The sequence below is a fragment of the Amia ocellicauda genome, chromosome 8, assembly GCF_036373705.1.
Source record: "Amia ocellicauda isolate fAmiCal2 chromosome 8, fAmiCal2.hap1, whole genome shotgun sequence".
Lineage (NCBI taxonomy): Eukaryota > Metazoa > Chordata > Actinopteri > Amiiformes > Amiidae > Amia > Amia ocellicauda.
The window spans coordinates 12,499,085-12,517,004 of NC_089857.1; positions in this window are offsets into that span (position 1 = coordinate 12,499,085).

A 17,920-nucleotide genomic window follows, 5' to 3' on the forward strand; every position below is an offset into this window, starting at 1 on the left:
CTCAGATGATATTTGCAGTTATTTCTTATATTTCCTCTGTTTGCCAGCTATAAAGTGAATGGGGCCCAAAGGGGTGTCTCTTTATATAGTCATAAAAAATTGAGCTTATATATGCAAAACAGTGGTGCTTCTCAAATGAGTAGTTGCAGGCTGCATCTTTGAGTGAATTTCAAAACACGTGAGTTAAATAAATGGTTTCACATTTCATAACAGCTATGAATAATGGTGCAGATCCATCTCCAGCAAACTATTTTTAATTGTGGGTTAAATCTCAGTCTGTTTGATAGGAATATGAAAGTCACAATGCACACAGTGCATAACTGCTGGAAGCTCCATACAGAAGTGTGCACAGGGGAGCAGGGTACACTGACATCATAGCATGGAACCCATTCGGATTACATCCTGGAACACATCCAGCCTGAATAAATATTAAAACATTAAACTTTTCTAAAAGATTAAGGTCTGTATAGTTCTCAATCCAAGCCTGATTTTAAAAGGACCATTTCCACCCACACAGCTTCATCTTTTATCCCCAGACAAAGGGTTAAAGAGAGGTTATAGTAGAAGGAATGGTTTTGGAAACATGTTCCAGAAAATGCTAGAAGAATGACAAACAAAGAAAGATCATTCAACAGAGCGCATACGTGGCTGACATTTTACTGTATGCATCACCAAAGAGTTGCACATACTTGTGTATTTATGCCTATTTCTTTCCATTATATATTTTTTAATATATATGTATTTTGTTTCTTCCTTGAAGCTGATCACATAGCATTGCACCGAGACTAATGTCAGGGGACTGTTAATACTAGTGCATCAGTCTCAAAAAGGGAATACAAATGTATAATTCGTGTCTAATGACACTTCTGGAGAGTTGCCAGTGGTGCCTGGAAATGTTATTTTGTGGAAAATACGTAAGATGTGGGTTGAAACATTACGGGTCAGGGAAAGATCAAATCACTTGACCCACTGAAAAAAAAGATGGTGGTGACTCTTGATCTGAGTTGGTTAAAACTTGAGGCATGAGGACTTTAACATCCTTTAACATTTTGTGACTATGGGTCACAACGGTGGACTTTATTTCAGTTGTATCTGTCTGAGACCTTTCAAACTGCAAATGAAATACATCAAGCAATAATACACAAAAGATTTACTTTACAAATTGTTATGCTCAATACTTCAAAGCTCTACATTTACACTGTAGTCTAAAGCATGATGTGGCGTCCAGCAGGGCTTACTAAAGGCTCCCTTCTCATTTTCATTTCACATCAATCAAGAACTGTTCAACAATATGCTTTCATAATATACCAATAACTAAATAGACATCTGAGGGCAAACAGGACACATTAAATACCTTTAAATCGCTCAATCATTCAACAGTCTTGAGTCACTAGCATGGTGCAGCCATGGGCAATTAGCAACAGCTGCAATGACTTTGAATCTATTTCAGTGCTTTGGTTAGAGTAAAATGTAGTGCATAACAATGTGTTAAAAAATAATAATAATACAAAAAAATAATAATAATAATAATTAAAATAATAATAATAACAATAATAATAATAATAATAATAATAATAATAATAATAATAATAATAATAATAATACTTTTTAATAAGAAGAATGGATCAACAATACTATAGAATGTTTATTTATTTTTTGTAGTTTTATTTTGACAGTATACTTCAAACAAGGTTACTCATAACTTCATTTTGGTGCGTTGAAATTCATTGAGCCGATTGCTGCAAAAATAGCACTAAAAACAAATTTTGTTTTCGTCCAAAGAGCAGATACAGTTGCCAAATTTAAAGTGATTTGTTCGTTGTGCTCCAACAATTTGCCTACACCGTGCTGCGGAGGGACCACCAGCTGTGGGATGAGAGGGCAATTTAGTCTCCATGCCAACCAACCTATGGAGCCTTGCTTCCAAACTGCCTCCAAAGGTGCCTAGTTGTGCTATATTGTGTGCTGACACTGTGATGGGAACAAAGTTCAGACCATCAAGCTAACTTGTGACCTGTGGTAGAATTAAGCCCAGACCTCCAGAGATTAAAGACTGAAAAATCCATAGAATTACCCTGCTGCGCCATCTAGCTTTCGCATGTGTAACTGTTTTGCTGGCACTTCTGTGTACCATTGGCAATGAACTAATCAGTCAAACATTACTGCCTCACAAATCCGTAAAGAAATATCACACATTCAAAATCTGCTTGTGATTGAAGAAGCTTGACTTTCATTGTCAACGTCAATCAAGTTTTGTGATTAGGTAACAGTCCATTTTCCAGCTGTGATCTGCAAGGTAAAATATTTTCCCACTACCATGGCAGCACAGATTACTCTATCTAAAACTGAAGGTAATGTGCTGTACTTGCATATTTCCAGTGTAGGTATAAAATGATGCAGACGCAAGCTAATGCAGCAGTCTATTGTGTTTATGTAAACAAAAGAAGAAAAATTATATATGTGTTGTTAAAAAATATAAATATATGTATCTGTATGTATAATGTATTTTAATTTTACTTTTACAATAAGAAATGTTAAAATGTGTTGCTCTAAATACATCTGTATAATTAAAAGTAATTTTCAGGCACTGTGATTTAGTTATCAGTTTAAATTGACCCAGAGAAAGAAGGTGAAGAAAAGGAAAGATGATTCATATTGCTAGGTGTCTATTCTAATTGTGGAAGCTGTTTGTCTTCAGACACTAATTGTAATTGCTCATGCTGAAAAAAAATGGTTATGTAAGTGTATGGCAAAACACTGATATATAATAGCAGGACTCCAACATAGTTCTTCATATATATATGGGAGGTGTACTAAGCTAATTTATTCTTAATACATTGTGGGTTATTTGTTTTAGATCATCCATGGTAAATGCCTGAGTGGCATTAAGTCTGTCCACTGAGAACTGTGCTCAAGCTCTGATGGTGGGAGGGTGACAGAATGACATAACCAAGCTCAAGCTACAGTAAGAACAGGGCAAGAGCTGGCATTGTGTAGGAAAAGACTGCATCTCACTGAAGAGGACAAGGCTCTTATACTTCTGAAGTATTGTTTCTTTATGTATTGTATTTTTTTATTATACAAGACAGCTATCAAGATACCAATATGAGCTAAACTCTAATGCTGACATGGATTGCAATGCGGAGTGATGGACAAGACTCTGGAGCAGAAGGTTGTAGGTTCAGTCCCAGGTGGGAGACACTGTTGCTGTACCCTTGAGCAAGGTTCTTTACCTAGTTTACTCTAAAAACCCAGCTGTATAAATTGATAATTGTATGTAAATAATAATAATGGATAAGGGTGTCTGCTAAGAATAATACTAATAAATTGAGTGTTTTTCTTACATATCCTTCTCTTGAACAGACACAGATTACTTATATATAACAACAACAATAATAATACTGTGGTGGTTTAACTCATTTTTATGCAGTAAATCCAGAACTAATTTACTTTTTATATTTCAGAAGAATAATAGCATAATACAATAGAGGGATTTTCTTCATCATTCCTTGTTTTTCTCCCCTAAAACCCTACTTGCTTAATAAAGCTGGTGTAATACTGCCCTCTGCTGTACTGCTGCGCTGATATATTTGTATTTCCTGATAAAAATACTCCTTTTCCAGTAATACAAATCTGATAATAATACACTAGTTTTATATGCAAGGAAACACATCAAATATATTTCCCTTTAATATGAATGCAAATCCAGGTGTATTGCATCACAGGACAGATTATAACGCAGACTGAGTCCCCTTTTAATTGATACATAACTATTCTATAACATTCCTGACAAAAAGAAACAAGAAAATACAAATGTATGTTGCTTTTGTGGCAACTTGTGACAATTGTGGACACAAAAACAGAAAAGATAAAAACAGAAGGTTTTGATGCAAGACTGAACCTTTACAACTCCCAAGAGTCTACTTTTATTAAATATTCTTCTTCTTCTTCTTCTTCTTCTTCTTCTTCTTCTTCTTCTTCTTCTTCTTCTTAAGAATAATTCATTTATTTGTCTTTAATATGTTGTCATACATTCAGGTGGTTTGCTTAACCTTAAATAATGATTTCTGATGGAGACAGACAAGGCAAGTGGTTGGCTCACTGTCTTGCATTATGTGACTTTTTGGAGAATGGTGTAATCATTGTCCTTGTTTACAACACTATAAAGATTAGACAGTATTGCTGTCTTCCTGTTGTGCTGCCCTCGATTGTGCACTAGCCTGTGTCTTCTCTAGGCTTACATTAAATCTGAGAGTAATGTGACTTTTTCTGTGTATTTTATAGCCAGTAAGATGGCATGTAAGCTTTGATTTATTGCACCTCTAATGTGTTTCCTGGTAAAAGAGCAGTGACATCATGATCCAGGGAGAAATCACTCCAATACGACTCACAGTCAGCTCAGACTTCACTGTGTGTAAGTGACACACTGTACTGTTAAACATTCTAATAAACGTTCCGCAGAGCTCAAGAGTAGTGTGTAATAAGATGTTTCAAGTGATATATGGTAATAAATATACCTTATATATTTAAATAATTTAAAATGCACATATTTCATCAAGAAACAGCAGATCACTGCCATAAAAGCTGTACTTTATAAAATCTAAACATGGTTTCAGCACTCAGCATAATCAGTAAAATTCAAGGTTCCTGTATATTGTCAGTCCCAGATTTATTGTTACATTCTTTTCAGGAATGATCAAAACCTCTCTCAGGCAGGTGTTAAATAAAAACACTAATGTATCTATCTCCTATTAGGCATTACAATATTTGTTCAATTATACTTCACAAGACTTGTATGTATACTTGTTGTATGTGAACATGGCCATTTGCAAACCAAGGATTTGCTCAGCAGCACAAATATGATAAGGGGATTTTTCTAAATGTTTAGTTCTAACCATACTAAAAGATTATCTATTTGTTTTAATATGCAAATAGTAAATAGGTTTAACAAAATAAAATAGATTTCAGATTTTTTTTTTGTATTGAAGAAAATATTATGGAATCACTTAATTTTAGTGCATTATTATATGGTATGGCACAATATGGATTAAAGATAGATGATAATATATAATGATCCATCGTCTACCTTCACAAGGACTGGTATTCTTTGAAATAAATTTGAAAGTGCAATACAAACTGTGAATAATATATAGTATTCAGAAAAATTGTGGTAGCGATGCAAAAGAAACGGGTCCTGGGGCCAAAAAGAAACATGGGAAAACAGACTTGTCCTTTCCTAACCAGTATTCAGCTAGCTTCTGATTTATATCCCCCTTAACCATCCTTCATAGCAATGAAAATGGTCAATAGATTTCTTTGAGCAAACACTATCAAGCAGAGAGATGTTGAGATGAGGAAACCCTCAAAAATGCCTCAGATGGGCTATAAATGAAAGAAATCGCAACAGGAGCTTTGAATAAAATAATTATATAATACATATAGATAGACAGAGATAGATAGATAGATATTACCAAAGTGGGAGAAGGAGTTTTATTAAAAGAACCAATGCATTCATGGTAAGTAATACATATTGAATGCACTGGAATAGAAAATGAAATACAACTAATGCGGAGTGGACCTACACTGTGTCTAGGCCTATAGCTCAAGATGCCAGATCATAGCATGTTTTTGCATATATTATTTGGAGCTTGGTGTTACATGGCATTTGTACTATCTTCATGTTATGTGAAGGCTACTTGTGTTAATGTTTAAATATGCATAGGTCCAACGTTGTCCATGTATGTGTCCACAGGTTGGTCTTTGCTGATAACACGATCGCTCCTGCTGTGTCAAGGCTAGTCTGCTAATAAGAGGCTATTGTAGTGTCTGCTAATAAGAGAGAAAATCTATCCTAACAGTAACAACTGCACCCTTAATGTGAAAAGTTCCTTTTGCCAGATGTGAAACAGACAGGAAAATGCTGAAATTCTAAACAATAAATGCTCGCTGGCCAGTGTCGTTTTACATCTAGAATGCACCATAGACGATACATGAAAACAGAGGAATCTAACAAATAAGGGAAATGAAAGTGGTAAGCAGATTACAATGTGAAAGCTTAGCTTCTGAGAACCGATAAAAGCTTCAATCCACAGTGTGAATTAAATTATGTTGTGAAATTATGAATGCATTTTAAAAATGAATATTTTTTATATATATTTCTGTACCCATCACTCTGTTTAGGCCTGCCTATGGATATGCTCAGAGAAGGAAAGCACATATTCATTTGATTTTGCTGGATAAAAAATACTGAGGATGACTTTTACAGATATGGGCTCTTTGAGTGCCTTGAATACATTCCTTATTAAAATAATTAAAGTATATTACAAATATTGGTAACACTTTACAGTAAGTCTCCATGTTACAGTGTATTTACATAGTAGTTACTCAGTAACTACATCTGTAGTTATTCATAATTATAACAGTGTAATTATGCATTATTACAATGTACGTAATGTGTAACAATTATGTTATTATATATGTACACAATTATAACTACATCTATAACTACTTTGTAACTTTTTCATTAAATGTGAATGTGATTATATATACAACTCGGTTTGTAAAAAATATTAATGTTAAGTACACAATTGTAATATTGAACATAGCTGCTTTGTGAAAGTGGTTATTTTTTCATATCTAATATCTGTCTAACCTTTCCTAAACTTGTTGTTCTAAATATTAAACATGCTTGTATTATTTTGTTAGACACATTTAAATGAAAAACTTTCTGCCATGTAGCACATAAATCAATCATCATAAAGCAATAACACATCCCATAGGTGACACATCTTACAGGGAAGGGCTATGAATTTTCTCACATTTCTAAATGCCTTGGAGCTGGAATCATATTTTGTCTCATGAGATTTCAAAAGTGTCTGTTGTCTATAATTCAAATTTCGTTACTCCCCAGCATATCATTCAGAGCAAAACACACACACGCCTAAATAGAGATCTGGAGTCTCCATGACAATGCATGATGCTCTCCACTCCATAAGACTTAAGAGTCATTTATTTCCTAAATTGGTAGGCGGATGCGAACATTTAAAATATGTTTTAATTTGCCTTAGTACTTATCCTTAATCAGTACTGCACAGTCCCTGAATCAAACCAGCAAAACATGAGCAGAATGGTTATGACTTTTCCATGTTTGTGCCACCATCTGCTTTGACTCAGGAACTGATGTACCAAACCAGGGGGATAAATCACATGCCCTGTGTTGCTACATTCGGCATCTCCACAGCAGAAGCTGTTACAATGCACACCCTTCATCGTCTACTTGTAGTGCCAGAGCAAAGTGAGAGAGACCTGCTTGGCCAGACACAAAAAAGGCATGTCTTCAGAGGGATACATTTACATCGATAACCTCTTGGCATCTGTGTCTTTCCATTATGGTTAGTACTCTATGTTGTGTCAAGGTCTTTACCTATCTGTGCTGCCATGTCTCCCCTAGGTTGCTGTCCGATAACAGTTGGATCATTTTCCATTGGGAACCAGCCACTTAAGTGTGCTGTGTGCAGTGTCGGGGGCCAAGGCTGGTGTGGCCCGTAAGCTCTTTGACCTATACCATGTATTATGTTGTGCCTTCTCCTTGCTTCTCTTATGTGTTCATCATTCAAAACTGAGCTCCACTGTGATAAAAACTGCATGAATGGCATCACATATGAAAGTCAATTATTAGTGTCTGTTAAAACACAGACACCAGTTAGAAATCAACGCACTGAAAAAAACAATACAAATGTTTACACACACTCTGTATTCACATAAGTTCAATTAGCTTTAGTCTTTATAGCTTGAGTGTTCAACAAACTCTGAAAGCATTTAATTGATAAAGTATAGTTTAATTAGCAATATTTATTACACTAAATGAGTCACCATATAGCATACTTTCAAATGTGGCGTGTGACAACAGGCGATTTTGCTTTCAGACTAATTTTACCCTTGTTAGGCTCTCATTAAGAAACAATTAGCGTACACATATATGTCTCTCTTTTGACTTTTCCTTTTATTGTTAATGAGAAGCGAAAATAGATCTGACGGTTTAAAAATAATAAACGAATATTATAGCCATCAGAGGCATGAATAATTGATTTACATTAAGGCATTAGAACAAACAAAAGATCATGAACTCATTCATTATTCAAAGGGATTCAGAATATAAAGAATGAGAAGAAAAGAGTTGCAAACTCCAGGTTGATGTATATGCTTAATGGGCCCACTTTTTTTAAGGGGTTTTTCAACCAAAGTTCATTGCACTATAAACTGAAAAGGGGAAAATGCTATAGTTTTAAGAAAATGGAATGCTTAGCATTATATAATTTTAAACTGCAAATTGCTTTCCCTTAGACGCATTGCAGGAAAAACAAGTAGGTCCTATATAGAACTGCTGGTCTGATCTTCTATGCGGCAATGGCTGAGCAGTAAAGGAAACGATTTACCTTTAAATAGACAACTATAATCAGCTAGAGTGACTAACAGCTTTTGAAAAGATTATGATTTTCATGGTGACCGCAGTAGCATACTTTTTTATATTACCAGGATGATATTTGTGGGGTATAATTTTGTGTTACTAAATCACTTTTACTCCTTGAGTCTGAAGTGGGGTTCTGAAACTTCCCTTAAGCATTTTTTTAAGTACTATAACTATTAATACAACTATACAAAATGTTATCATTTCTGTGGCATTTTATTCACACAACACAGGCTTAAAGGAAGTTGTGGAAGCCCTGGTTTATCACCTCAATCAGAAGGAATGAATTAGAATGACAAAATTATAGCCCACAAATATCATGGTGGTAATAAACCAAACTATGGTACTCTAGGTCACCCTGTACCATCGAATGCATATGCTGTTAGTTGTAACAATAATTGGTATTATCTGTGCACTTTCATTTAGCATATTTTCAACCTACGTCATTAATGTGCTTACGTATATATTCTTTTGGAAGGGTTATAATGCAACTTCTGCTTTAAATATCAATGAGAAACAATATACACATGTTTTGTTGATCTAATTAAGAAAACTCTTGCAATAATGTATAGTTCATTTTATAGATTACTTTCATGTCTAATGGCAAAAAGATTGATCCTCAGTTGTATCTAGAGTATATCTAGTAATATTAGATTGAAATGACTTTGAATAGTAGCTATTCCCTTTTATTTTATAACCAACCACTTACAGAAAACAAAAGCAGCTAATAGATAGTTCTGATCAGTTCAAATCAAATTGGCAAACATCACACATGCTGACAGTATGGCAACACATCTCTTTACATGGTAGCCTGTTGTGAGCCTCCAGTACAAAGAGCTATAGCGATTTGTCTCCATGTGTACAAGGATTTAGTGTTTTTAAAAGCTTGTTTTTCAGCTGGTCTCAGCCCTACGCTCCCATTCTATCCTGGGGAAAAGAAACACCAATTTAGTGGCCTCCTGAAACCGAGTGTTCACCCAGCTGCCATGCTTAAAAAAAACGCTCAGCCAGAAGCAAAACAGATGAGCTTAATTGCCTCTTGGGATGGCAGTCACGGCTCACACTGTAGCACCTTGCAGACACCCGGCACAGTCAGAGCTGCTGCTATGTGACGAGACTCCTAGCTCGCTGTCAATCCAGCTGAAATGGGATTCCCAGCCAGCAAGCAGCACATCCTGGAGGCAGACCTGCATTTTCCAGGTTATTGGGATCATCCTCTGGGTTCAGACTTCTATCAGATCAGTCACAGGGGAGCGCCAGAATCGTCTCTAATACAGAAGGTGTTTTTCTAATCAAAAATTATGACACTAAACATTTATCAAAACTGATTTAGTAGCAGCCACCTGTGAAGAATTGAGATCCTTCCACTTTATCTTAAAGTCCTTGAGTGGTAACTGAACTGGGATGGTTTGCTCTCGTGGCAGAAAGGCATTGACAGAAGTGCCATAGCACTGTTACTCTGTTTAAGAGACCAACCTGCTTGTTACCAACCGAGGTAATAACATCTTCAGCGGTTTACTCAACATGTGCTGTGTATTTTGAAATGAAACATTTGGCCTATTGGTTACAATGTACCACCTCTGATGTTGACACAATTAAACAACTACAAATAAAAGGAAGGAAAAATGAAATTAAAGTTAACAGGCAGAACAGAAGGCCCTGGAGGCCACTGTCCTCAGACACGATACGCAGGCAGGGGAGGATGAGGGCCAAGCAGTGAAATGACAGTGCTGTGTAGAATAAGAGGTTGCAACTATAGGGAATCTGTGCCTGTGCATGTGATTGATTGATAGCTAGAACTGATATTCAACCATAGCTGCCAAATAAGAGGCTTATAGGTCAACTGCAGGATCCTATTCAGAGAGAGCAGAGAATCCCTGGAAATCTATTTTACTGTCAGAAAAGCCATAAGAAAGGTGTTTTGCTTGTTTACAATGTTACAAGCCAAAAAAAGCTGGTTAAATGTCACGACAGTCGAGGTAGTGTCACAACATATTTTAAGGTGGTATGTCCGGATTACAATATGGGAGGATTTGAAAGATTTGCACACTTTTACATGATCTCTCATCTCTCTCCAGTACCGTACAGTTTCCTTAAGTCTTATCCCAGCAGACAGAACTAAGACAGAATGTAATCTTTTAAAACCGTACACCGGAAAGCCTGTGCATCCTTCAGTGGTTTTGAGCATAGTATCAAATCAAAGCTATAACCACTATTAATCGTCATACAATTTTACATTATCCCCAAGCAGTGTAATACCCTTTTCTTTGGGTCTTATATGCAATCAGTGCTGAGCTCTAATTTATTATTTTTTAAAGACTTGGGCAAACACAGAATCTACAACCTCTCATTCGTAAGTATATACAAAGGTTTGTTATTTCGAAATCATATATAACACCTGTCATTCCTCGACTTTCAACTCCTAGCTTTTCTGTCCATGTGCAGAGAAGTTTTGAAATGCTGCTGAGATAAGCCATGCACTCAGGGGGCGTCACTAGGTAGGACCACCATTTAGGCAGTCGAATAGCGCCTGAGTGTTTATAGTTATCATCATTAGTCAGGAGCTAATCTGACTCACTGGGGCATTCCTCACAGTACCTGCCAAAACACATGCTACTTCTGCCCCAGCATATCGAGTCACCTGCCTATGTGGTGAGGCAAGGGTCTGGAAAGCAGAGCAGCACTCAGGAAAGAATCCTGACAGGAAGCAGGCCTTTGCTCACAGGCGCCTAGGAGTTTGCAAAGACTCATCTTAGGACAGGTACTGAGGGGAACTTGAATGTATTCCCCAAGTTCACAGAAACTAAATGCACTGGAGAAGGATTTAGCAGTGTTTTCACCTTAGCTCTTTCCTTTTTAAATTTGAGTGGGTGCCAGGCTATGGGTACACTCTGATGTCCCCACAGGTCAGGTTAAATCAGGGGGGATTGGACATGTTTGGTCATGTTCATATGTGCTTAAGATCCTTATATACTTTTCTGTCTAGAACCCTTTACTCAGATGTAAGATACAGTCAATATAAAGTTAGCTGATACAGACTTAAAAAGCACACACTTATCATTATCCTTGGGAGATTAGCAGTGGTGGAAAGTTGGCCAGGAAATGGTCCACCTTTTTTTATTTATTTTTTATTTTAAGTAAATACCTTTAAAAAAACATTTGTTTCATAATATAAAACTATGACACCAAATAGCAATATTCACCTTCATCAAAGGTAAAGGTTACCTGTTTGAGTTCAACATGAGTTCAGCAAGTTTGGTAGTCAACCACAAACTTTCAAAGAGTTCTCTGTTAAATTTAAATCATACTTCTCACAGGACACGTGACATGGCATACATTGGGATTTTCCTTCTGTAATTCCATCAGGGATCCTGTGCTCTAAAGGGCAACCAGCTTGTAAGCACCACAAGACATCGTTTATTCTGGTTTTCTAAATTTGAAAATCCTGCTAATAAAGCTCTACATGCAAGAGGAAATTGCCTTCCACATCTTTAGTTTGACCCCTGTCTGAATTACTGTTCTAAATCCCATTTGTAAAAATCCTAATTCCAGATCATCCTAGTGTGCAACATACTTCAAGAAAAACATTTCAATTCTTCCAAGACTTTTGCATGCTTGTAGTCATCTGTCTGTTACATCAAAATCCAATTGAAATGTGCAGAAACACCACTGGTAGCAAAATGATCCCATCAGAAAAAGCATCCTCAAGGATGAGTTTAACCAGTATCGTTAGTGGATTTCTCCCTTGCTGCTGAGAGCTGTAAATTAACCTGCTCTGTAATGGAGTAGTTCAAAAACACTGTATGTGATATTCTGTTGCAACTTTCCTCATTAGCAAAGATTAAATTAAGTTCTCTGCACCCTATATTATCTAAAGATTTAGGTTAGAGACTGAGCCTTGCTGAGCGGTGGCTTCATTGTTTGTCAATGTAATCACCCAGTATTTGATGTACAGTACATGTTAAATAAAATACCCGCTTTAAAACATCAAAATCCAATTCAAGTAAATGCCGGCTGTTCGTGCCGTCTCTCAGGATAGTCCTCTACCACTTATTGTTGGACTTACGTAAATATGCTTCTCTGAATTTTTTTTCCATAAAAAGATACACATTCATCAGACCATATAAAACTATGAACTAATTATCCTATTGGCCAATGTAACTGATTGTGTTACTTCCCACACATACACACACACTTAGATGTCAGCAGCCTTCACGGACTGTTCACTAGAAGGGACAAAAGGCGTATAAAGGCAATAATGGTTTATGGCTAGTTTTTTGGTGCTTTTTAATGTATATACTTTCAGTATAATAAACACTATGATGAAAATGCAGTGCACTATTACAGACATATTACCTAACTGTCATATCATCTGCCTATATTTCCCTCCCCTTTGTTACACCATAAGATAACAGAAAGATTAATCCATTCATTTTTTATCGACTGTTCTTATTCACACAAACATATTAGTCCTAGTGGGCAGTTTAGATAATCGTTATGTGTATCTCCCGATTAATCTGACCCTTTAACAGATAGAGTTGATTAACATGGCAGAATCATTTTTGTGTGCCTGTGTGTGTGTATGTGCGTGGGTTGTCCTTCATGGATCATTGGATTTCTAAGGTTAGGAAAGAGACTCAGACTCAGATTGAGCTGTGAATCCCACTTCAGGATATTGTAACAGGTACGAGACCCTTCTGAGACCATATGGTGACAGAGGGCCGGGACACTTCCCCAGGGCCTTGTCAAGCTTAGCCACAATCTATTGTCGGGCGCTGTTGGTGAAAAATGATACTCACTCAGTACAGCTCAGCAGAAGCTGCCTGAAAGATAGCATCAGGAGAACGGGATTACACCAACTGTCTCACAGTTCTTGGTTCGTTCTACCTACTACCCACAGTCTATATAATTTACAACAGCAGAATCAGCCCTTTTCTGACTACTTTCTCATGTATTCGGCATTTTTCTTTTGTCTCACTCGTCTGAAATGAGTCACCGTCAGCTCGTACAAATTGAAATACTGAACTGGAGCTTCAAGGTAACATTAAGAAAGACAAATCGGAAAAACAGAATAGAACAGCCTAGTTACCTTTCCCCTGCTAACTACCTTGACAATGTCTAGTTCCACACTCTTGAAGGATGCAATACAGCATTTATTTCCTTAGTACTAATAAAATAGCTTTGTATTTGGTTGCTGTTCAGCTCCTAAGAAATGTAACATATTGCAGTGAAATCTGAGTGCATATGATTTCTCTTCTAATAGAAAATCAACAAGCATATCAGGTCTGTTAATAATACAGTCTGCAACCACAATGATAAATTACTTTGGAAAGTTATCTCAAGTGATATGACAAAAGTTCTTCCATGACCTCAGTATATTTGTGGATCAAATATCTAGGTTATGGATTGGTTAAATCTTGAAAATATAGTTGTTATGTCCTTTCAGATCCCTAAATGCTATTTCAAACAATGCCTTTATATGCACGAGTTTTGGCGAACTAATTAATTACAATCCTTAATTTCCCCAAATGTATTCCCTACTCTAGGAATCTAATTAACAAACATTCCAACAAACAGATATTGTTTTTTGTTTAGTTTAACCTTTGAGATTAATTTTTTTTTTCCCCACTTCTAATAGTGTGGTTAAATGAAGCTTTATTAAGATGCAATATTCTTCACATACCACCTGCAATTCATATAATGAAAAATGAAATAAGAATTCAAATCAGAATAAAAGCATGCTTGTTTGTTTTTATTATTATTGTCAGCTTTTCTCAATAATGATCTTTCTATATTTATGTACATATATATGTGTGTGAGTGTGTTTGTGTATGTGCATACTAAAATGTTACAGAGACTGATTATAAATAAGTTTACTTACCAAATGTCTTGTATCTGTATACAGATTTCAGTTTTAATGAATATAATGTAATAATATTGTAGCTATAGATGTATGTTTACTACAGAATAGGATAGAATCCACAATTTTAAACAAATAGTAAATTAAGTGTCTGACATCAATCAAGAAATACCATTAAAATGTAAGATATATATTGAAAATTAAAGAAATATAATCATATTATGGAATCATAAAATATATTGGTTTGAAAGTAAATATCTCAAATGGAGGGTTTGTATGAACTGGTTACAAAATAAAAGATAAAAAAGCTCATCACTTAAAATATTCCAAAACCCATCCATACATCTTAAACTGTTCAACAGTAAAGTTTCCCAATAGATAATCTCCATTCTGTTGAAAAGCTCTAAAGTATGATTCAGAATAGGTTCATTTAATATACAGCAATAACAATCATAAGTAACAAAACAAATATCATAAATGTGTCATAAAGTACCTTAATGCACCACTAATGCACTTCTTTTGGAGATTTCCAAAGCAATTTAATAAGAATATTACAAAGCGAAGGCACACAGGGCAAACCAATTCTGAAAGAGGATTCAATCTACATATTACCTAACTGCCTGAAACAAAATCCTGAGATTCCTGCCATTCTGGCTTTATAATGTCTGTAAACTATAGCCTATACAGTGAAATAGCACTGCTGATCATACTTCACTTAATTCCACCATAGCTTTTAGAGTATGAAACTCAAATCAATTTAAATAATCGTATGCAAGCCATATAAAGACCATTAAGTTAAGAGGGAATAAGGGAATTAAACAATATTTTAAAGTATATATTTATTAGATATAGATAGAAAGATAGATAAATAGATAGATAGTACATTCTAAAATCTCAAATGATGTAGGCCTAATCCATATTTGATTCATTAAAGGTTGTGTGTATCTCAATAAAGCTGCAGTAGGTATGACAATATTCATGTGTTTCAAGCCCAATAAATAGAGGTCAGAGAATTAGGGTTACTTATGTCACGTATCCTGTTTGTTAGTTCATGAGTGCAGGTACAGGTTAGATTCCCGTCCTGGGGAATGATGTAGATAAATGCCACTGCACAATTACACCACTCCATGGTCATCCTTCCTAGAGAAATGTCAGGAAGGTGAAAAGGTAAACTAACAATGGTCATGGCTTCTGCAGGGTTCAAAAGTGTCCCCACAAAGGTACACAGAGTTCAACAGTGTTGATGCAAAGGCACACTCAAAGAAAACTCACTGAATTCAGTTTTTTTCTCTCTCTAATTTGTGCTGAAAATCTTTTAGTCACATACTAGTGAATATAGCCGACATAAGCCTACAGTAAACATCTGATGCAGGTCACTAGGCTGTGGCAATCACTGACTTTTAAAATGAAAGCCCATCTGCTATACTTCTTAAAATACTAATAGGGGCTGATGTAAAGTTAGACATTCTTTGTATTTCATACAGTACTTATTGTGACAATTGGGTCCTTTTATATTATTTTAGCTAAACACATTAATTAATTAAGTAATTAATTAATTAGATAAGTAGATCTCAGTTTATTAATCTTAATCTTAATTAATCTTCTCTGACCCTAAATTCATATTCAATTAATACTGCTGATAGTGAGGAATTTGCAGAGATCTATTTATTATGTAACATTCATGGTCCAAGGAGCACGTAGCCCCCAATTACTGTCTCGAGAGTGGGTCTTTCGGCAAAGCAGAAGCATTCGTGGCTGGGGCCTGGGAGATCAGGGTTTGACAGCTAGCATTGATTACAGCCCAGCCCTCCAGTGTCACAATGCAAACTTTCAACAGGAAAGAGCACGGCATAGTCCAGTGAAAGACTGAACTCCTGCACTGCACTTAGTCCCAAACACAGCTCATGTTCGCGAGAGGAGAGGGTTTTGCCTCCAATTTTCACACACTCTCTAACTCTTGCTCCCACTAACACACAATGCTGCTATTCATAGCTCGTCCTGGTCACATCTAATGCTGCTCTAAGCAATTACTGTACATGAGTAAAAAAAGACAACAGCTGCTTCTAATTTAACAGAGAGAAATTGTCGGTAAGTTTCAATCCCCTAGACCTACCTTATCAAACCAGTTCAACTTTATAGTGGAGAGAAGCAAACTGAATCCTCAAAACACACAAATCATGGTCAGTTTCAAAATCACTTGCATGCTGCAAGAAAAAGATTTACCATTTTAAAAATGGCTACATGCAAAAGTCCCCCATCTGAACACACAGCTGAAAACTAGTGCGCACACACACACGTATAAGCACACATGCATGCACAGCAGCACAGTGGCTAGGCTAGAATTTCTAACAGCTGTCATTCAGAGGCACTGCAGAAGTCCATTTGACAGTAATATTTTGCTCGGCATGACATCTCATTTATTCTCCGTAATCATAATTTCTTTTACACACCCTTACTTTGCTAACAGGACCTCATCTCTCCCTGTCATTTTCAATCCGGGAGGAACCACATTTTTCAGGTCGCTGGACTGCATCCTGGAGACATACTATTCATGAGGGACTGGAGTGGGAATTTACATCTCAGCCTAGAGTTTTCCCCTCCATTTGTTAGCATGCCAGGTCACTGAATTGCTCTCCTGTCAGAGGCAAGATAATGGCTGCCGCACTACCTCCCACTTATTACACACTCAGTGGTTCTGACCTTGTTCGAGGCCCGGGATGCATTCTGATTTTTGACAACCCTTGTATGCTGCCAGTAGCCTCTAACCTGAACTTAGGACTCTGGAATAAAGCTCTTATTGGAGCCCCAATACTTTTGCGCTCTCACTGCAGAAATTGTTTTAATTGTGAATTCCCACATATCTATCATTTATTTGGATACACTGCTTGTGATTAGGAAGCCAAGTGTATTTTTCTATGATTTATGTATGGGCATACTTATTTTATTTATTATATTCACAGATTATTTTTTAAATGTTATTGATTGTCATTTGTTTCTTTCTGCTTGCTATGATTATATAGGTCTATTTACAAAAAAAAAAAAAAAAAAAAAAAAATCAGTTGCGGCTTAAAAAAAAAAAAAGAAAAGAAAATGAAAATTACTATTCCTGAGAGCCAAATCAAGTATTTATAAACAATAAAAGTACCATGAAAAACGTATAACAATGTAGTATATAAATATATATATTTCAAATTGCAGAATGGCAAAATATAAGATTCATAAGATAATAACTATGGGCCTGTAAAATCATGACAGAGCACGCAGATCTGTATGCATCTTGGGATCCATAACATAACTCTATGAGTTCTCATTTGGATTTATTTTCATGAAATGTGTCAGCTTCAGATAAATCATGATGTCCCTAAGCAGGTTCACGTGTGGTCAGCTTGGCATCCCTCCTCTCAATCATCTCTCAGTACAGCACATAATGGTTCATACAGGCTTTCCATGCCATATCTGATTTGTCTTGTAAGATTTTTTCAAGATGGAAGGTAATGTGATGGCCCTGGGCCCATATAGGCAAGTTTTAGCACAGCCCAGTTAAGCTATAATAACTAAACTATATGAACAGGGCTTAGGTGACACAGTGAAGA